The 22,107-nt window shown below is 40.4% G+C and overlaps 1 long non-coding RNA gene across 8 annotated transcripts in view; it reads right to left on the bottom strand.

Annotated features, from left to right (window-relative positions):
* Positions 1–22,107, bottom strand: part of LOC116450876 — a 180,949-nt gene that overhangs the window by 148,336 nt on the left and 10,506 nt on the right. For 5 of the 8 annotated variants that reach the window (XR_004242995.1, XR_004242996.1, XR_004242994.1 and 2 more), the window contains exons 3-5: positions 20,838–20,883; positions 16,656–16,825; positions 16,144–16,293 (exon numbers count right to left, since the gene is read on the bottom strand). This is a non-coding gene — a long non-coding RNA (uncharacterized LOC116450876). Of the gene's footprint in view, positions 1–8,100; positions 13,620–14,275; positions 15,861–16,143; positions 16,294–16,655; positions 16,826–20,837; positions 20,884–22,107 lie in introns of those variants that run through there. The other 3 variants (XR_004242993.1, XR_004242999.1, XR_004242998.1) reach the window with 3 other exon arrangements.

Here is a 22,107-nt window from a genome sequence, read left to right as displayed (position 1 = left end):
AAAAGTTCAAATGATCATTGAAGGAGATCATGATGGAAATAAGGAATAAAATTTATGTATGAGAAAAGCTTAGAGGGACTTACAAACTAAGTAAGGGGGGGAAAAAACATGCCTACCACTCAAACTAAAAGTGTGTCTCCTCACAGAGTGACTCTAGTGAAACAGTTGTCACAACTGATTCCTGAAGTCCCACCAGTGCACATCCAGATAGCAAAGGTGCCTTTTATGATAACACCATTTCCAAGTTCATCAAGGAATTATCACGGAATGAGCAGGGAAACAAAACTCCATTCCTCTTGTCTTGGTGCTTTCCCAAGTGAAGCACTGACAGAATTGCAGCCTGTGATCTTCAAGTGAGGAACAGGGAGGAGGCTGGACAGAAAGGCTGACCTGTGGCAGGAGAAGCCAACATTCCCTCAGGAGGGAATACCAGCAGGTACTTGTCACGCTTCCCCATGGGAACTGTGATGCTGAACACACCCAGCATCCTGCACAGAACAGCCAAACCCACAGTCTGAGGCACCACCATCTGCATTTTACCCTCACAGTTTGTGTGACTTTTAAGCTGAAGTTCCTGAATGGAAAGTCATTGTTAAAGCATTTTCATCCTGGGCCTGTGTCAGCACCTGCTTTGACGTGGAAAGTTACAAAGGCTGAAAGCGTCTGCTTAAAAATTTGGTGTCTACCTTTATCTTCATTCTTAGCAAACCCACCTCGAGCTCGAGCCTCAGCAGCTGGTCGATTTTTGTTCTTTCCAAAAAGCATTGGTTTCTCCACCTGAAAGAGTGTGCACAGCCCTTGCTTTGAAGCTTATCCCTGGCAAGAAATCACTTTTATTGAAATCTCTCACTAGGGTACCGACTTGCCTCATCAAATGTTCTTTAGTAGTATTCTTTATGATTTTCATCTCCTATAATTTATACTGGAGAACATAATTCCAAGCAAAAATTATTAACAGCAGCCCCTGAAGATAGTGTGGTCAAAGTGATCCAGATTTTCGTTAATGGCCCTCTCATCTGGCTTACCATTGTGCCTGATTGCCTTCCTGTCATTCTTGTGTGTAGCCTCTGCTGCCTGTCCAGCTGGGAAATTTCATATCTGTTCAGAGTCGCAGAGTTGGAAGGACAATTTACCTGCTCAAATACAGTAAGAACAAAACAGCAGCAAAACTAAGAACTAGATGTGAAATTTAATCCAGGGGTTTAAGCATGTGTTCTGTCTACAGTGTGGTAAAAGTAACAGTTGTTGATTACTTGAACTTTTACTTTTTTCCTTTTGGAGGAATGTGGGAAAAAAAATACTGGATTGCTTTCTGAGATGGAACCTGAGTCATTTTTGGGCATGTTCATATACTTACTGTACTTGCTTTCCATGATCATGCCAGGTAAAAATAGCAATGCATACATATTTATGCAGAATATTGCTTAGGGAAGCACAGACAGAGCATTACACAAGCATTTGTATCTACTCGAGTTCAGGGCATACTCAGCCCATAAAGGGCTGCTGCTTGTGAGCCACAAGAGGAGATTTAGTCTCAGCACTTCATCAGGTCTCTGTTATCCAGGTGTTTCTTCAGCTCAAAACCCACAGTTATCAGGAGTGATTATACTGTTGTCACAGAATTTATTAGGCATACAGAGATATTAGTCACACACATGAGATATAGAGCCCTTTATTAAAGCTGTTAGTGGGCAACTACATTTTGTGAGGTTTCTTTTTTTTTTAAGTAAAGGCGAAATTGAAATGTACTTTTAGAAGTTATGGCTTAGTTGTGATGCAGTCACACCAGCCAGGCCATAATGCAGAACGACATTTGGGTTAGAGAAGAGCTGGTACTGCACTAATTGTCCATATAGATTTTTATTGAAGCTCCATTTCAGTGTCCATATATATTGACACCAACTACTTCAACTTTAAATGTTCTGTCCAGAAGATTGCAAATGCTGATGATATTTAATATGACATTTTAAAGACAAAAGGCAGCCATGCTGGGGAGAAGTGATAAATTAGGGGAATGACACCAGAGTGACACATTTAGTTGGAGGTTAAAAATAAGAGTTACTTTGTAATGCACATGTGCAGAATAACAAAGATCACATGTGCAGAATAACAAAGATGCTTGTTACCTTCTGAGTTACTGGGTTCCTGGATTCTACAGATTATAAAACCTAATCCAAGACATAAAACAGATGGTTTTGCTGAACTGATTTTTGTTTGAATTACAACATGCCTCTAAGAAAAAAAAAAACAAAAACTTTATTCTTTGTTCTGAAGCGCTTAAGAAATTCAGAAAAGGCTGTCAATAATATGAAATGTGAAAGAAATTACCTCTTTCCCTCTGACTCGCTATGTCTCTCTTCCCCTCCCCACCTTAGATATATGGAAGACACAAGAGTCTTCAATTCTCTCACAGGTATCAAAGGAGAGCTTCCCCATATGAGATGGGGAGTGGTGAGCATGATTCAGCTGGGAAGGAAACATCCTCTGTACCATCATCAAATGATAAAAGCTGTGGCTCTGGATTTTACCAGCCTTTGAATCTCCTTCTTTCCATCCTTTTGAGGGAAAGGCTTCGTATATTTGTGAACCCACAGGCATGTCCTTTTGAGCTGTAAGGGCTATGGATGACTTTCATGCTGCACGAGTTTTGCGTGACTTACATTCACTACCATGAATGTCTGGGACTAGAAATAAAACTGATACAAAAAGCCCAGCCAGATAATAACTGTGTAGGGCTTCAAACCTCTAGAGTGTAGTTAGAAGCCTCTTACAATGGACCTAAATTTTTTTTTAATCACTTTCACTTTGTCCCTTGCGCAGCCCTACAATTAAAAAGTAGGTTATTATCTCTCTCAAAAACATATCAGGGGTAACAGAAGGAGATACTCTTATTTAGTAGACTGAATGGATAGAGTAGGAAAAAACCAGACACTCATCTCAATGCTGCTCCTCAGGTCTTAATAAAGGTGAATAGAAATTTTGGGGACTTGTCAGCGTTGAGTCCTGAAGGTCATCATGCAAGCTACTAGGAGATCTTTCTGTTTAATTCATTTGGATATTTTGCAGATCTGATGTAGTACTGAGGCTAGAAGAAGCTGAAATATGTAAAATCAAACGGCATGTAATCTAAAGCCATGCAGCAAGTGGCTGTTTTCAAGGTCCACCCAGCTGTGTTAGCTCTAGACTGCCTTCCTTGCTCCTAAACCATTTCAATGCCACTGCAAAGACCAGCAGAAGGTTCTGACTTGCACTGCAACTGTGGTGATCTGTTTACCCATTGCGTTTCTTATCCCACATTGTTCCCCCCCTGTTCCTTGCCCCCTAGCCCTGGCCACTCCCTCAGGTTCTTCTTATTGGTTCCTGTACCCCAACTCTGCCCATGGACCGCCCCTGAGCCCTGACAAAACCCCCTGCGCCCAGATCACAAGGTCTCTGTGCCTCGGGGGATCACTGGGACACGGTGTAACCAATAAAGGTCCTCTGAAGCCCTCATGGAGGGACCCTTCTCGCCTCCTTTGCTATCACTGTGTTGCTGAGCTGATAGCTAGCCGGAGTAAGAGCTCAGGGCCATCCAAAAAGGACTACAGGAGGACAGAATGGCTGCCCTGCCCTAAGCAGCCCCGCTGAGCTCTCCAGGAAAGCTGCAGCTTGCTAAACCAAACCTAGCACTGCAACACATGCAATAAGACTGAGGCAATCAAAGTTGTGTTTTATTAAACTAAACCTGGGGATGACCAAAAATAACTATAGCATTTCATTTTGTGGTGTGGAATTCATTGCAGGTATTTGAGAAAACTGGTCTTGATGACAAATATTAAAGACAGATTACTAAGAAAGCAGATGTGTATATGCTACTTCCCAATGCTACTTCATTGCTTTCCTAAGCCTTGGTAGTAAAAAGCCAGCAATGAATGCAGATAAGTGCAATTAAAAGCATGGGTCTCATATTCATCAAAAGAGTGAAGCCTCCAGAACTGGCATCAAAGCAGTCCCTGCCCAGTGTCAATGATTCCACCCTTTGAACATAAAACATGGAGTGAATGGGACTGTAAACCACTGGCACACAAAGAACACCACAGGCAAAGGCCAGGGTGTCCCTGACCCAGATGAAGATATACATCCACAGCAATGTGGCCCATAGCATTCCCAGCACAGTTCTATATGTTTCATTGATTAGAATAAAAAGACAAAAAAACCTAAGGCTTGTGATCATGAGTTTTAAAATGTTGCAGACTAGAAACACTCTTATTTGAAGGGGCACACTGCTGGAACACTTCCATTTTTTGTGATACTCCACCTAGTGTTACTTGGACATCATAAAATCATTTTGTTTTCTCAAAACATTTCTCAGAGATCCAGCTTGAAACTGCAAGTGGATATTCAGATATTTTTTTCCTCTAGAATGTGGCAGTTATGATGAATCAGAGTTTATTCTGTGTTCTGTTGATCACCATAGTAACCTGCGCTCTCCATATTTAATAGGGAACAAAAAGTTATTTATTTGACAGGGATGGAGTTCTGGGAAGCAATGGTTTATGAACACTGGCAAAATATTTTAATGGGACTATTTGCTTCTCAAGTTGTTAATGTGTACCAGTAATTTGCTCTTTATCTGTCATGAAGACAAGATGAAATTGATTGTAGTTAAAAGGTGTTCATTAGAATTACAGCTATTTTCAACTCTTTGCAGTTGTTATATAAAGCTGGACAGTGCCCTATTCAGTCCAGATTGTTTACTGGTATGTAAAGCACAGTAAAGGTACCTTGCTGGCTACTGGACTTCTTTTGTATTCTCAGGAGCCAAAGGGATTCCTAAATTGCTATTTATTGAAGTCAAGCTGTTTCATATCAGAACAGGTCTATTTTTTTCAAGCCCAAATGGTGAGATCGCCCACCAGTTTTTAATTCCTCCTTTGGTGGTGCAAATTGATTTATTTTATGAAATTATATTCAGTGTGTTAATTGATCTTTTTGCCTGCTTGCTCTTAACAGGGATCAATCCATTGATCTGCCTCATAGAAGTGGCCCCACAAAATGCAGAGGTGGCACAGATGTGGCAATAACTGGTATCCAGTGTGGGGTAGAGGAAGCTGAAATGCTCTTTTTACTCAGCCCTTTCTTATGTGGGACTCAGACACCAAACCTGCCTTCTTTTTGAAACTTTCCTTGAACAGATTTTGTCTCAGGGGCAAGTTGTAGGAAACAAGGGTGGCTGCCCATGCAAGTTTTCCTTTATGAAGAGAGTTTCTGCACTTTCAGTACCTTGTGGAAACACACCACGATGTGAGGTTTACAAAGGAATCCATCAGGAAAAGGTGTGCTCATTACATTTCTCATCTCTACCTGCAGTGAACGCTTCATTATAGAACATCATTATTATATAGCTATAAACCACTTAATTTTTTCCTACCTTTACAATTTACCTAAACCAGAATTACAAACACATATTTTTAGGCCATCTCCAGTCCTTCAAGCATTCCTATATTTTACCTGTCTTTTCTTAAGCATTTTATCATTCTTACAATGCATACAATTTTAAAGCTTGAGTTTCACCAGCCCTATAGGGATTGTTTTACCCAGAAGACTGAATTTATTTCTTCTAACTCTGGAAGAATTTTGATGTTTACTCTGAGATATTGAATGTATTTAAAAAAAAAAAAATGGAAAATACAGCTATTAATCCAGAATTTTCCTTTTATTGGAAGCACAGGTCTAGTACTTAATATACTTATTTTATACAGTTAAATATACATTATATCCTGCAGAAGCAGATGCAATCAATACCAAGCAGCAAGCAGAATGCAAATATCGATTGTACAAAAACCCCTTTCACACTCACGTTATCAAGGAGCTTTTCAAACTTCTATTCTTAGGAAGGCCATTTGGAGGATTGTGCATATGCATGTGTAAAATGAACTGCTATTATGACTTCATCTGTGTGTGTGTTGGCACTGCAGACAGTTTTGCTGAAGTAATAATTTGGTTGTACCAAGAGGTGGAAAATCGGATCACAGAAGCACTATTCAGATGGAATTGCTGAGTAAGAGCATTGTGGTTTTTTCTCTCTTGTAAAGAGATTAAATACCATACCTGGATAATATTTCATAAATACCACACACAGAGTACTTTCAGGACAGATAAGGCAAGGCTGGTAGCACAAGCAAAAAATCAGAGGAAATGTTACCTGTGATAGATGCATTTTTCTACCATAAGGAATGCAGAGGTTTTGCCCTAAAAAACAGTTAAGTAAAATTTTAGCAGTGCTTCTTAATTCCAAAACCTGCAGAATGCAGGGGGCCTGGGCATGGTGTGCTTGATGGTTTAAATTTGGAGGCCAGGTTCAGATTTTTCAGTGGCTTTATAGCAAACTAATACTGCATCAACTCCACTCTAAATGTTCAAAGACAAGTCTCATTTTCAGATTTATTTAGGGCAAGTCTGTATATGCAGGTGAACAAAGAGACAGGCTGTCACTGGGTACACTCTGAGGTGGCCAACACAAACTAGTTCTGAACAATAGTTCAGAACAATCATTCAAGATTACAAATAGTTCAAGAACAATAAAATTCTTCTTAAAATATTAAGCCCAGCTGAGCTTACCTAACAGTCAGGACCAGTCCAAACACTTTAGCCAAGTGCACAAGCACAAGATTCTTACCTAACTTAAAGCATAGACAGGTAAAATTTGAATTGTCCTTGCAGCTTTAACTGCAAAACAGGACTACAAAACCTACAGAATCATAGAATCACAGAATGAACAAGGTTGGAAAAGAGCTTTGAGATCATCAAGTCCAACCTATGACCTAACACCTCCTCATCAACTAAACCACGGCACTGAGTGCCACATCCAGTCATTTTTTAAATATCCAGGGACGGTGACTCCACCACCTCCCTGGGCAGACACCTTTCACAAAGCTGGGATGCTTTTAAATAATGTATATATTGGACACATTAGATACAATAAGAAGATCTTGGATGGGAAGCTGCATAAATGCAAAGCATTAGATCATTAAAGCCCACTGTTTATGCTCTGGGATTCTGATGATCAGTGTATGCTTGTGTCCCTTTTCCAGAAAATAAACCAGTTATTTCTGAGGTAATGGTGAACAGCATGTAGAGAACTCACATATAGGAGCTGTACATAAATTATGCATCAAAGAAATTACAGAGATATTTCATTTCCTTTGCAAATGTCATCAGTAGAGAACACTGGTGACAGATACCACACACAATCCACCTTTTGTTAATTTACACAGAGCCACAGTACATGGGCCACACATACCAAATAGAAGACTTTAGCTCTAGAAAATAAATACAACTGTAAAATGGATTTGCTTGCACAAAGGCACAGAAGTGATCAAATAAAGCAGGAAGGCAATATTGATTTTGATATAGGCACCCCTAAAAATACAGGCTTTGCAGAGTCAATACAGTCTTGATTTAGGTTCTAACCCAACCCAAAAGTCTCAGACTCGGCTCCATCCACTTATTGATTTGTCTGGCATGCCGGGTTGTTGGGTTTTTTTTCCAGAAATGCTTTTCTGCTCTCAAATTTTAGCTAGCTCTCCCAAAAGAATGTCTGATACAGTCACAAAGAGCAATTCTGTTCCTTACAACCGAGCTATTGACTATCTTAATAAAAGGAAAGACAGAAGTCATGTCAGCTTAGCTTCTCACAGGACCTCACAGTGCTCCTTCATTTAAAAACACTTATGTAATCAACAAGCAATGGGTAATGAGTTGCAAAATAGGAGCAGCCCTTAATTTTTTATCAGGTATGGTAAAACCCTTACAAAGTTGTGCAATTCTTGAGAAATAAAACACCTTATAACTACCACCAATACATCAGTTCTTTGGTATTTTGCTACAATGCTTCTTCTATTTTATTTTTCCCTCTTCTGCTACCTGACATCTAAATGCCTATAATTTTATACATAAAGACCACATGTAGGGGAAAAAAATCCACAGAAAGAGAGCTGCAAGATATTTTTTTTGCCATTTGTAGGTAGTAGTTCCACCTGATGTGCATCTTCAACACCTTTTCTTTATATGGGGAGGAAGGGGCTTAGATGAAGGAGCACAAAAAGACAACACAACTCCTTTAACAAGCCTTAACAATTTTGTTTTTATTAAATTTCTACAGTAAAATTGAAAACCTTTAGGTAGAGACAAAAAAGCCCTGATGATGAATCATCAAGGAAACCAGTAGAGGAAATAAAGCCATGCTTAGAAGAGATTAAACAAGTCATAAAGTTTGTAATAAAAGTAGGATGCAGGAAATAGAAGGAGACACAAGTGATTGATTGAGGTGCAAATGTATGTGTGGGTAGGAGGAAAGGAAAGGGTAAATTTGTCTGGGGAGTAAATCCATTTAAGTCATTATAGTTCAATATGGCCACGATCCAGAAAAACGCTTGAGCATATGCTTGGTTTCAACGTGACTCACTCTCTCAAAAGCTGAGCTCTGCTGACTTGTTCAGACTCAGATTTGAATGATTTCATCAGTATCTTCTCTTAAATTATGCCACCCCACTTTAAAGCCTATAAGACAACAAACTGAAAGATAGAATGGCTTTGGATTGGTTATCTACTTGAAGAATCCATTCTGGACACAGAAGACTGCACACTCTGCTTTTCTTTATGGAATGAGCTTAGAAATGGAAACCTATTTTTTGCAAACACAGAAGCTGAAGAAGAGGGATGTCAATGGCAGCCAGAGGGGATGGGACATCAGGACGTTGCAAGCTTTTATTTGCTGGAAAATCATGCTGAAATTTTGTGAGAGATGGCACATGATAACCAGATTTAATTGGGCCAAAATTACTATGCCTTTAGTACTTATTTGTGTGGTTCCATCAGTGTACTTGTGCTTGCAGGCTGCAGGGTCCCAGCATAGAAGGACCAGCTCAGGACCACCAGCTGTGCCACAGGAGTGCCTGAGGATAGGGCAGAGCAGCTCCTCCTCTCCCCCTGGGATGGGGCTCTCCAAAGTCCCTCTCTGGAGACACTTTGTTTTGCAGTCATTAACTGCTGATAACAAGAAATGGACTCTTCGATTGTTCTTTCTACCCCAAGTTTTGGTGGGATTTCTGGCCAGGGCAGAGGAATGATTTTGGAGGAAGTCTGACTAAATCCGTGGTTCTGAACCATTAATTTGAGCTGATTATCTTGTGAAAAGACCCCACTTTTAAATCTCATGTATTTTTAATCCATCTTCTCGTTCATAAGAGTCCATTCTTCCTCTCTAAGCTCCAATCTTACATTTTCTAGGGCAGAAAGAAATACCATTCTGGCTTTTCAGAAATGAACAAAGTAGAAAATATTAGATACACAATACAAGTCAGCATCACCAGGTACCATATTTATTTTTCTTAACTCTCTTTCCTCAGAAATGGGAATAGAAGGATCACAGCTCTCATTGAAAAATAAAGTTAATTTCTAGTTCTCAAGGTTTCACAGAAAAGCATTAAAACATAATTCTTGCAATGTCACCACAAATATCACTTTGACTTCTTGAATTTTCCTCATTTTTGAGCAGTGTCTCTGAGGATGCAACAATTCACTTATATAGGCAATTTGCAGAATAGAGGGACCTGTTCATCTAATGTCACAGAGTTCTTTTTCCTCTAGGAAGCTGTGCTGATGCACAGGAGCAAACATCTATATATTAATACAACCAGTATGTTCACAAGATATTTTTTCAATTACTGCATTTTACTAATAAGCAACTAGTTAAAAGGTTTCTTTGAAACAATTCAGAAGTTGAAATTAAAAACTGTGTGTCTTTTTCAGCATTTTTATGTTTCATTTATTGTCAAACTCTCAGTCAGCAAGATGAGGTGGCTGATAATTATTCAGGGTTGCCAATTAACCTACTTAGCAGGTCACACAGGTAACTGGCATAGATTGTGTCAAACCTCATTACTGGGATAATAATTTAATCACCCAGTGCATTGACTGAAGGCCAGAGAATCTGGGGAATAAATTAAACAGGAAAATAAAATTAGTAGCTAGACAGACATTGTATTTAAATACACAAAACCAGTAAGATTATAAAGCATACTACTCACTAGTAGAAATCCAGTAAAGTCTGGGATGGGGGCTGGGGGTATTGAGAGTGGGGGTTTTCAATCACAATATCCAGCCTGAGTATAAAAAAGTGTCACCTTGCTTCTATGAATGAAAGTTTAACCCATGAAGAGTCTGTGAGCATGTGTGTTATTCTTTAGCATTTAAATAGACACACAATGCAATTGTCTTAAATGCAGTGTTACAGCCCAGCCCTGCCCAGGCACATCTGCTTTGGGAGCTCTGGCTAACAATCCTGGCCTCTCCCTTCCTACCATCACAGCCTTCTTCTGTTCTTTGTGCCTGGCTTCAGAGTGATGACAAAGGAATGTCAAGTAAGAAGTAAGGTCAAGTAAGAATGTCAAGTAAGAATAATGGATAAAATAATACTGCAGCATCTGTCAAGAAGGACAGGAGAGATGAAAAAATTACAATAAGTGCAATTGTCAAAGTCATGGGGTCTGTGAAAAAGCTTCTTCTGTACGATAATGCTCTGTGTTTACAAGGTGACTAAGTGTCTAAGAGGTAGAAATAGAAGAGTCTGCCTGGAAGTGCAAAAACATTTTCTGTGCAGATGGAGAAAGAACTACTGGAAGGAACAATAACATCTTTAAAAGTGGGTTCGATACATATAGTTTACATATGACTCTGAAGCTTGTGTCTGCTTCAAAGAGAGGCACAAACTTTTCTAGAAATTATCAGAGTTTTAATATTCAAAATACAGACTGAAAAAAACCCAACACTGTTAATGCCAAGACTTAGTACTTTCGAATATGTGAGGTGTAAGGTGTCCCACAGCACAGACAAAAGTACATGCAAGACTCCAGAAAAGATGAGAGTATGGTGAACTTGCCCTTGTCTTCACGGTCTATTTCAATGGTTTACTGTCTGCAAGAACATGAGGGCTGTAAAAGAAGCCATCACTCCTCTGAGCAGTGGATCATTCAGTTTAACCATATCTCATAGATATTACAGCCAAGAATTGCAGCTCACTGAGCACTGCTCCAGGACTTGTAATTTATTCACTCAGTAGGGAAAAAAAGTGACTTCCATAGCAGCACTTGATAGGCCTGTAAAATAAAAAACAACCAGCACGAAAAAATAGCCAGTGGGCCAGGAGTGAGTGTTGGTTTGGCCAGGAATGAAAATTTGGTTTGGCTTGGTTTTTATAACAACGAGAAAAACCACATGCTTAAGTTCCTGGATGTGGCCAGACCTCTCATTTATGCTGTCAAATGTATTATTTTGAATCATAAATTGTCTTGTTACTGAAAGAAAGGCTGAGCATATCTATTCCAATTCTGGAATTACAGAAACAACATGCAGCTCTTAAATGTCTGTTTTACTTCTTCCCACGGAATGTAAATGCTATAGTAGTCAATAACTTCTTAGACCTTCTTTTTTTGTTTTTTGAAATGACTAAAGCAGGGTAGCACTACTTGTGAATGCTACCCACTAGTTCACGAGTGCCAGATAACAGAAACTGCATGCAAAGGAAAAATCACTTTCATCTAATTAATAGAAAACTTAACATTGATGAGTTAAACTTTCTCATTAAAACTTTCCCTGGTAAAAAACCAACAAGCTTAAAGATAATATGTTTATTTATTTATTTATTTATGTTAACATAAAACAAGAGCTTGAAAGTCCTGGATCAATTCAGTGTAAGGGCCTCTCAGGAGGTGTCAGCAGTTACAGAAGACCCACAGCTACCGGTCTGCTTTTCTGGTTCTTGTGAATATTTCCAATGTTTTCAGCTCATAGCTATTTTTTATATATTAGGTACGAAAGTAATAAATGACTCATCAAATTACACAGGCTACAGTCACAGCAGAGTGACAACAGGTTAAGAAACTCCATTAGAATACTGAATATTTCACTACCTAGCTATCTAGCAAAATCAGTTTTTATAAATGCTTTGATAAGGCAAAAACATTATTGACTCATTTCCATGATGGCCTAGAGAGCCTTCATTTCAGCTAAGGTCACTCATATAGCCTCGGCAGCATGATTCCCATTTTGGGAAGGCAGGATATATCCTAGAGCAGGGTTTGAAGCCCAAGAGAGAGCACCAATGTAGGTCTAGAGGTGCCTGCTCTGCTGTAGCTGTGAGGGACCACTGCAGAGGCTGAACATAAGCTAACTCACTGCATCTTCTTCAAAGATGGATTGTTCTGCAGGAGAGCCACTCTGAGTGATCTCTGGGGAAAGGATCAATTAGAGACTTTTGGCTTCCCCTTCATTTATTACATTTCCCATTAAAATAATGTTTCTCATTGTTCTCTCATTTATAATTCACAGTCTGTAATTGTAATGGACAGTAACCCCCTTAGACTGTTGTCCTAACACCATGTCACACCACTTCATTTTAAAACAGTGCTTTGCAGGGACACCATTATTCTTCAGTTGCAACAACCACCTGTGTATTTATTGACTACAAATATAATGAGAAGTACTAGCACATATTAAAGTACCGTAATACAGTGTGAGAGCATTTTGGACTGTTCTGGACTGGTTAAAATGTTCCTCAGCAGTTCCTCCCAGTAGTGTGCAGGCTTGAATATTCCTGCTCAGTGCTACCCTCCTTCATTCCTCTCCTTATTCAGACTAACCCTGCCTTTCATTCACCTCTAGAGGTGACACTAATTTCTGGATGCCTGCAGAAATTGAACTATATACTCCCCTGGACACTTTGGGGCAGAGAACGGCTGCTTCTCCCTCTGGCGAAAATGGTGCCTGCTCACAGTCGTTAATTTCCACTGCAAGGAAAAAGGCAGAGGGAGAGACAAGGGAAGAAGGCAGTTTCTAGCCTCCCCAGGGTTAGAGCAACACCTTCCCAAGGAAGGTAATGCAATGCTTCCCCCACCACACCCCAAAGCAGAGCTAAACATTCTGCAGGGCACTTTGCTCCGCTCTCCCTCGCAGGTTTCAGCCTCACCCCTCCTTGGGGAGTGATATTTCACTGGGAACATCAGCTACAACCTTGGGGGACCCTTAGAAGAGTATTCACCGAAATGCCAGTGCTGGGAGAGCAGGGCATACCGCTTTTTTCTTCCCCCATCATGATTGTCTGTTTCTTTGGACAGCAAAAATGGGTTTAAATCACTGCAAGCTGTGAAGAGCCTGGGCCACTCTATCCCACTCCCTAGACAAGCATTTTATCACCAGGTTGTATTTTCTACAAATAGATACTATACATTATACTCAAGGCAGAGCACAGACATCCCCCTTCGAGCCCTGGTGAGAAGAGCAGTGCTGGAAACTTGGATCTAGGACACAAATTAGTCCCATATAACTTTCCATGCTGAAGGTGTCACTGGCTGCCTGTGTCTGTGCTGGGCAATTCTGGCTCAGGAAACGACACGTCTTTTGGTTCAGGGCTGCAGAACATGGCTGGCTTTTTGTTTGCCTTTGTGGCTTTCCCACTGCTCACAGAAGAAAGCCTTTATCCCTCAGTAAATGCACAGCTGAACTAATACATTGTCAAGGATTCATTGCAAAAGGACAGTTTACTTCGCAAGATAATGCTAAAGATTCCCAAGTGCAAGAGCCTGCAACAAAATGTAAAATATTTTAAATATAATGCAATGAATATGGACTTTCCATAATAATCATCATTTAGTGAATGTATAAATAGAATAAAAGCAATATTGAAGCAAATAAATGACCTCTGACACAAAGAACGGATTGCATTTCATATTACTTTACTTAACTGCCCCCTCCTTCCCCCACCAAACAGAAGCTTCATTGACAAAATGTGCTCTGGTGATTTAGTCTGTAGACTTAAAGAATGTGCAACTCTGGGAAAAACTGAATTATGGATTCTATTTGTCGGATGAGGAATGGCATGTAATAACTTAATGAACTAGAAGCTTATTAGTTGCAAAAGAGAGAAGGCGTTGTCTATCAGTCTTTTTTTTTTTTAACTCAAAAATGTTCAGGTGGGTAAGCATCAAATCCATTTCACATTTATTATCTTATGAATACCAATATGTGCTAGAATCTCAACAAGCTACAAAAATACATCTCAGCCTCTAGCTTAATGTGCATTTTATTAGTCAGTTTTGGAGGCTCTATTTGAAACCCAAGTCATTAGAATATCTGCTCACAAATTTGGCCAGCAAAATATTCACTTGAGCACAAGAGCTACCCTGAATTAATCAAAACCATGGAGTGAAAAAAATTCAAACACAGTGACAATGACAGCTGTGTTTCAATAGCTATTTATTGCTCTATGGACATGTAAATACAAAAGGACAGTAAAACACCAAATTTAACAAGAAACTTGTAGAGAAACCAGCCTAATATAAAAGGGAGGAATCAAATCCTTGGCTGTGAAAGATGTTTTCTCCACTTTGTAAATACAGGAATTTACCTCACCTACACTTTCCTGTGGATCGATTTATTTTGCACAATTGAGTGTATTTGGACCATGATATGTATGTGGGAATATGCACAAAAATGACAGAAATAAGGTAGCTTAAAATCCATTAGATGCTTTTCCCAGGCTTAGCTGATACTATCTCTTAAAAAAACACTTTAATAAATAGGAATTAGCCCTAAACTAATACATAAAACACATGTGCAAGTGAAAAAAAAATGGTAGAAAGCAGGAAATTCAAAGTTCAAGCCAATGCACACGGAGGTATATGTAGAACAAAGCAGTCAGGTTAATCTATCAGCCCCAAAATTTCATGTGCTACATAGATCCCTGGGTAATTGCAATTTTAACCCTGCAAAGGATCGATTTTTTGCTTTGATTTTCTTTTCCAGAAATAAAAATAAGCAAGGAAAGAAAATCTGCATTAATTTATGCCTCTGGTAGGCTCCTGTGGGTGGGCTTTTTTGGGTTATTGTTTTGTTGTGGTTTTTTTTTGTGTGGCCAGTCTAGCAGCAGATGTCTTACATACATTAGGCTGTTTAGAGGAACAGTCACAGCCATTCCACTTAATCAGGTAATAGCACACTATTGACATATTAGACCAATTTAATACATTTGTTTTCTTTATCCATTTACATTTCATCTCAAAGGTCTCCAGTACAATGGGATTTTGAACTATTTGTGCTGAGCACAATCGAAGGGCCAGTAATCCAATAATTTGATTTTCTTGCTGAAGAGAACAGGAGAGAGGGAAAGCCATCTCTCTCTTGCTCCAGCAAGGGAGCTGCAGGCCTGCATTAGGCTTTAAGCTTCCTGTGTAAAACATACCCCAAGGGCAACAGAAGGCCACTTAAACACAGCTTGGAGGGCATAACTGGAACATGGCTGTGGCACGTTGGCTTTCTGCCCAGGAGTAAATTCCAACCATTAGCATCAAACACTCCTCCTGAAGCTCTCAAACTGAAATTAAATGCCATCTATCAAACGAATAAACAATAATAAAGTAGCACAAGTAAATTCAAAAAAATAAATTGCAGTAATTTATACTGTGGATCATCTGTTCAGGGTTGCTGCTCCAGAATGCTCACCTCAGATTATCTTCCAGCCTGCTTTTTCACTATTGGATTTTTGCACATGTAAAACAGCCCTTGATACACAAATTGAATTTATTCATGGCCTATGTTGCTCGTTATTAAAAAAATAGTTTTAAATAATGCTTGCTTTTCCTATGCAAATAATTTTGTTTACTTCTGCTAGTCATAGGTTAAGTCTACATGAGTTGTGTCTAAACAAGAATAAAAACAACAATAATTAAACATGCAAAAATGTACCTTTACATATCTCAGGTGGAACTGCACATTATGGTTTAGGCAGTCAAGGAAAAATTCAGCAGGCTTCAGAATCTGGAGAGCTGTGAATTTAAAGTGCATTCACCCCTTAAAAGTGCTTAAAGGAAAAGCAACCAGTAGTTTGGGATAGATTTTAAAAGAGGAATTTTCAATAAGTAGAATTTAATTACCTAACTGAAATTTTTGCTATGGTGTCCTGGCTAAACTGAAGAAAAAAAAAAAAAAAAAACCTCAGGGAAACGATTATGCTTTTATCTGAATCACAGTTATTACAGCAATAAATTCAGCCTTGTGCTGAGATGGGACAGTATGGTGAAGGAGAGCAAAGGGAAATATTTCACTTACTGAATATTAGTCTCATTTCCCAAAACAAGTTGATTCTTCCCAGGAACTTCTTTCCCAAAACTTCCTTAGGGTATGAAATAATTGGCTATTAACCAGTGTGTTCTTGACCCAAAGAATGGAGCAGAAAACATGCAAGACTTGTCTGGATTTCTGGAAGAAGGAAAAGAGAAATTAGAGTAGATGTGTACTACCTGAGCCCGTGGCTCTCTTCATTTTTCTCGTTGGGACTGGAGGCTTTTACCTGCATTTATAGCAGGGCAAAAGACCCGAGGAAAAGAGCAGCCAGAAAAGAGGGGAAGGGAAACTGAAATGGCACAACCTTCTCCCTTTTCAGATTTATTTTCCCCTCCCTGCTTGCCCTGCATTTAGTGTGGGGCTGCGAAAAAGGAAGGCTGCCAGCTCCATAGCATCATATTGCCAGCATAAAGGGCATCCTGTCTCAACCCGAGGCAACAGAGAACTTATGAAAAAGTGCCTGCACACTAAGAGAAAAAAAAAAAGCAAAATCTTACTTATCATAAATCCTGTGCACAGTCTTCTGAACAAGTGATAGTTTCCTTTTTTTCCCCTTGTGCATGGGATCACCTGTAACCCACGAAAACCTCAGAGGTCCCCTGGCTGCTGCCCGAGCACCCCGAGAACCCCACGGGAGGACACAGCGTGTGGGGACAGTTCCCATGGCCTGGAAGGATGAAAACAAGTTGTTAGTATGCACCAGGCAGTGCCGAGGGCTGAGCCTGCTGCTAATGAGTGCTGCACTGAGGGCTCAGGTCATGGTTTTGCTGAATTCTGTGCTCTTGGTACACCTGAAAACACCACACCAAGTGCAGGACAGCATAACCAAAGTGCTGGGGCAGGTGTCTGAGCCACTGAGGAAGTGTCTGCCCCTCGATGTCAGCTGGTTCAGTGGGGCTGTACAAGTAAAGAAGTCCTTCTGGGGCTGGTTGGCCTCTGTTGCCCTTGCCCTGCTGCTGGGACAGGTGTCTCTGGGCAGGGTGCAAAGCCTTAGTGCTGGTTCATCATCACAATGATCCCCAGGAAGTGCCTGTACACTACAGGGGACAAACAGGAGCCCATAAAGGTTCTGGGATGGGCTGTGATCTTGATGGCATCACAGCAATGTGGTGCACTAGGCTGTAGGAAAGGGAGGGGAGTGGCCAGCTGCCATGGAGGGCTGCCATGGAGGGATCCAGCTCTTCAGGAAGGACAGGTCAGGGCATCAAGGGTGCAGAGCTGCCCTTGATGTGAGAGATCAACTGGGGCACATGGAGCTGTCAGTGCCTTGGGACAGGTGATGAGCCAGCTGACAGCAGGTCAGGACCAGAGGGCAGCCCATGGTGGGTGACATTGTGGTGAGTGTCTGCTACAGGCCACCTGACCAGGAAGAAGCAGATGAGGCAAAAAACAGAACGCATCCTCATGCTCACAGGACATCAAGGGTCAGAGCACTGCAGGCACACCGAGTGTTGTTAATGAAGTAGCAGAACACACACACCACATTATGCTCCTGGTGGACCCTAGCTTGGCTCTATCCACCTTAAACAGTGGCTCTCATCCTCTGCATAACCATTCTTCTGCCATCCAGAGGATGGTGAGCACTCCCTGTACAGACCTCCTCAGCAGTCTCCATGGCTCCTCGTTGTCTTACACCCCACCAGAATGTTCTGCAGCAGAAAGAAAGTTTCAGTCCTCTCTAGCCTTATCCTGCTGATCACTGTTTGATGCCCTGAAAGTGTAACACATGCAAACAGGGTGTATTGGCTGCAAATTTAGAGAAAACTTTTCTTTTCATGTAGGCAAAAAGGAGGTTGTTGGTGTCGGAAGTGTGTGTGTGTACTTACATCTGCTTTAAATTAAGCTCCCCCATGATTCCAGGTTAGATTTCACTCTATCTCAAAAGCCTTCACCTGCCATATATCCCAAAGTGTCTGAATAGAAAGAAAGGGGATTGGAAAGACTTTGCTGACTACAGTAAAAGGAAGAATAGTATCCCCAGCACTGTGCTTCCCCATTCCTACACCTGTGTGGTATGGCAGGAGTTCCTCTGATTTTGTTGCAGAGTTCCCTGTATCACAGAATGTGGCCTGTAGAACCAGTTTTGCCTCAGTTTATAAACAGTTTTACATACTCTGATGGCGGTGGAAAGATTCCACAGCAATCAGAAATTCCTATAGTATGTTCTGGGGATATGGGACCATTTCTAGAGAATTTGAGGGAGGAATTTTAATATAGTGGGAAGAGCTTATAACTTCAAACACAGATTAGGACACTTTCTTTAAACCCTATGTCCATCTGTCCAGATTCAATGACTACCTCAGGATCTTGCCTCACAACACTCTTATACACACCTCCATAATACCAGTGCTCTGCTTATTCTGTACTTCAGTAACTTAAATACACGACAAATTCTCTCATACTGCAAATTTATCTTCATTGAGCTATCTTTTGATCTTGGGCATTAACTCTGATCAGCACTAAGGCAGAGACAGTCTATCCAATTAGCAGGTGACAGCCTCAGAAACTCAGGACGCAGCACCTCTGTTACACTGCCTTCCAGGAGATTTGACCTCAACAAACACATTAGATGAACCTGGCCACAGTATTTGTCTGCCTACCTCAGCTGATCTGCTTGGATGGTATTTTTTCAGTTAGCAAGGTAAAATACTGCTTGCAGGAGGTGCCAGAAAAGGAGGTGCTTTAGGTCTGTAACTTGCTAAGGTCTGTTATACAGCTTTCTTCTGACTCTAAGCAATCCTATAAAGCATCTTGACTTTCTCTGCATAAAAGGAACTCATTATCAGACACTCCCTTGTATGGAATCCAAACAACAAACAACCAACTTGTTTTCCAACATCTGCAAAAACAAGTCTGTCTTTCAAAGGAGATTGGCTTTGTGCTGTTGGTAGGTTGTTCTGTTACTGATGCCATCAAGGAATCTGTTTCACTCAATAGTTACACTTGGAGCAATGACCATCTTATTCTGTGTTTTCCCCTGCTCAGAGCAAGGGGCTTCTGATCCATTGTACAGGTTCCTGTGCACAGATACCAAATGTAGTTCTGCACTGAATGCCAAATAAGCCCAGCACTTTGTTTTGTCGGCGATTTCAAAGCCACAGGGGGAATCCATGACTCAGCTTCCATTAAAATTCACTAGTTAATTGTGAACACTCGTACCTCACTGCTTTGCACCTCCAGTTAATCTGTTTGTGTCAACTGGTGCCTGCTTGCTTTGACACTGCAGAACCCCAAAGCTAAGAGAGCAGGAATGCCAAGAATTGAGAATGTACTGCAAGCTGGCTGAAATCAGTGACTCTCCAGATGTTCCTGGATGCTTGAAGATGTATCAAATGAGGCTGTGTTGAAGAACTCTTAGGCAACAGCAGGTGTGAAATGTCTCAGTGTATTTCATAAGAGTGAAACACAGCTAGAATGGACAAGTGAAACTCCAAGATCTAGTAGTGGTTCCAATAATTTCTGAAGCTTGACTGGCTGTATGACTTCATTCATTCAGCACCTCCAGTGGGTCATTAGTGCTGAACCTGGTGGGTGGTCATGTAAATAGAGCACTAGAACATCAAGAAAAAAGCAAGAACCTGTGTTCTTACAGTAGCTTCTGCTTGCTTGCCTTTGCCCCATTGGGAATCACCACACGGTGGCTTTGAGGGTCTGTAACAGGAGAGTGTGTGGGTATCAGTCATGACAGAAGAGTGGGATCTCCAAAGCATGCTCTAAAACTGGAGTTTACCTTACTTCAGCATTCCCACAGCAGTCCCTCCTCTGTGCCTCTTCCAGTAGTTTGACTACTATTTTTTATTATTTTTTGGTGTAACAAGATTGATCAGAAGTCTACCTTGTCAGTCTCTGTTCATTCTTGCTCTTTCCAAGAATTTTACATTCAGTACAACAGATACAAAACCTAGAGCCAGAGCTAAGATGAGAAGAAAGAGATCATAAGAACAGAAGAAAAGAATCAAGAAGAAAATCCTGCGATCCATGGAGAACACTGCCATTTCATGACTGAAGTGTGATGTACAGCAAGAGGAAAAAAGTCACAGAGAACTTCTTTAATCTAACAAGGAGCAAGGAACATCATCAGAATGAGAAGAGCCATGTTATTATGCTGAAATTACAGGGCCTTTCTTGCACTTGCTCAAATCCCCTCCTGCCTGGATTATTGCTAAGGGTTAAGAGAACTGAATACCCAGTTATTTTCTGAAGGAATGTGGGAGAAAGGGCTGGAAGTGAATGCAACACAAGGAAACCTGGAGTGGGGAGGAGGACTACAAATACAAATTTACTCCTCTGCAAAATCAATTCAACTAAAATTGAGTAAAAGAACAAGATGATATCTCCCTCCTCCCTCCTACAACACATTCCATTCTTCATGTATATTGACATTGAAGGGTAAGCATGATAAATAGCTCTATTTTCAGTAACAAAAAGAAGAAACTTATGAGACTGACTCCAGCAAACAGTTATCTCCTGCCTCAAACCTTGCATGGTCTTCTACAAGGAGACTGTGTCTGTTGGCAGAGTTAGGCAGGCTTTGGGAACCCTCTTTAGGGGCATAGAGGGGATTTTTTTGCTGGTCCACAGGCAGGTCATTTAACTGTTGTTACTATATCAATATAGAAGCATGTTTTCATGCAGCCAAAGGCAACCTTCCACAGGGAGTTTAAAAGGAGAGTATTTACCTTTCTGAATCAACAGTAGGGTCCATAGCAGATACATAATGGGAACCTGAAAATAAAAAAAAATTGGTTTCTGAAACTTCTGTCTCCACCAAAGAATTTTTGAATGGTCATGCCCTAAATTATTTGTTCCTTTATTTTCCAAACACGGTGTATCCAACTGAAAACCAAATTCACATTTATTGCTTGCACAGTGAATAATGTTAGCAGTCAGTTAAACAAAAATAAAGATTAACTGTACAACTCACATTAATATATAGTAATATCTGATGCCTAAATTTTGACGCAATGTCAAGCACTATGCTCATTTTTGTTTAAAATGAGAATTGCAATCTGTCTATCAAAATGGCTTTTAATAAACTCAAAATACATAAACTTTTTCCTATAAAGGAAAAAGTGTATCTGAATATACCAACAAAGATGAAGGTAATTAAAAAGTTTCTTAAAAATGGGGGGGGGGGGAAGTGGTGAAAACAAATTCAGTTAGTTCTTTTCAGGATCTAATTAACCTTAAAAACTGAGTCTCCAGCCTTTCCCATGCATTTCAATGCAAGGGAGAATGTCCCTCACTACAAACTATAGGTCTGATTTAATGGAGTTTTGATTGAGGATAAAGACAGAAGAGTCAGTCTGTGGCACCCTCTCTTTGCACTGAAAAGTGTCCAATTCCAAAGGCAAATGCACTGAGCTCAGCCATCCCAATTAAAGTGTCAGCTGCTATTCAGCATAAGCAAAGATAGCACAAAGAATGCAAAAGAATCAGCCATTACAGCATATTTACAAAGGCAGCTCAGGAATTGATGTTGGTTAGGGGACAGCAAAGCAAAACACGTTATTTAAACAAACAGATGTACATTCTTATATGTATATATTTGCACATACAGAGCTCACACACACACATATATCACAAAACATATAAAAAAACGTATAAAAAATGAGTAAAAACTCTTTTCTCTCTCTCTAAGTCATTCTCTTGAATCTTTGTATGAAAGTAAGTGGAACTCCAGCTGAAGCTGCAATATCTGGATGTTGAAACAGTGTCTTGCTGCAAGTAAAAAGTGTTAAAAAGAAAAAAATTCCAAAGACCAATTTTTTTCATGGGCATCTCCAGCTCATCAGGTATGCATAGCACACGTAAACCCTGATCTTATGTTGTTGCCAGCCTGCCAAAACCCCTCATGGCTCTGGAGGAATTTCTGTGCTGAGATCAGGATCTGACCGGGTCATTCCCTGCAGTGGTGCCTGGCACAGATCTCCCACTGCCATCTCCGGA

The sequence above is a fragment of the Corvus moneduloides genome, chromosome 14 (assembly GCF_009650955.1).
Source record: "Corvus moneduloides isolate bCorMon1 chromosome 14, bCorMon1.pri, whole genome shotgun sequence".
Taxonomy (NCBI): domain Eukaryota; kingdom Metazoa; phylum Chordata; class Aves; order Passeriformes; family Corvidae; genus Corvus; species Corvus moneduloides.
This window is presented reverse-complemented; position numbering and strand designations above follow the sequence as displayed.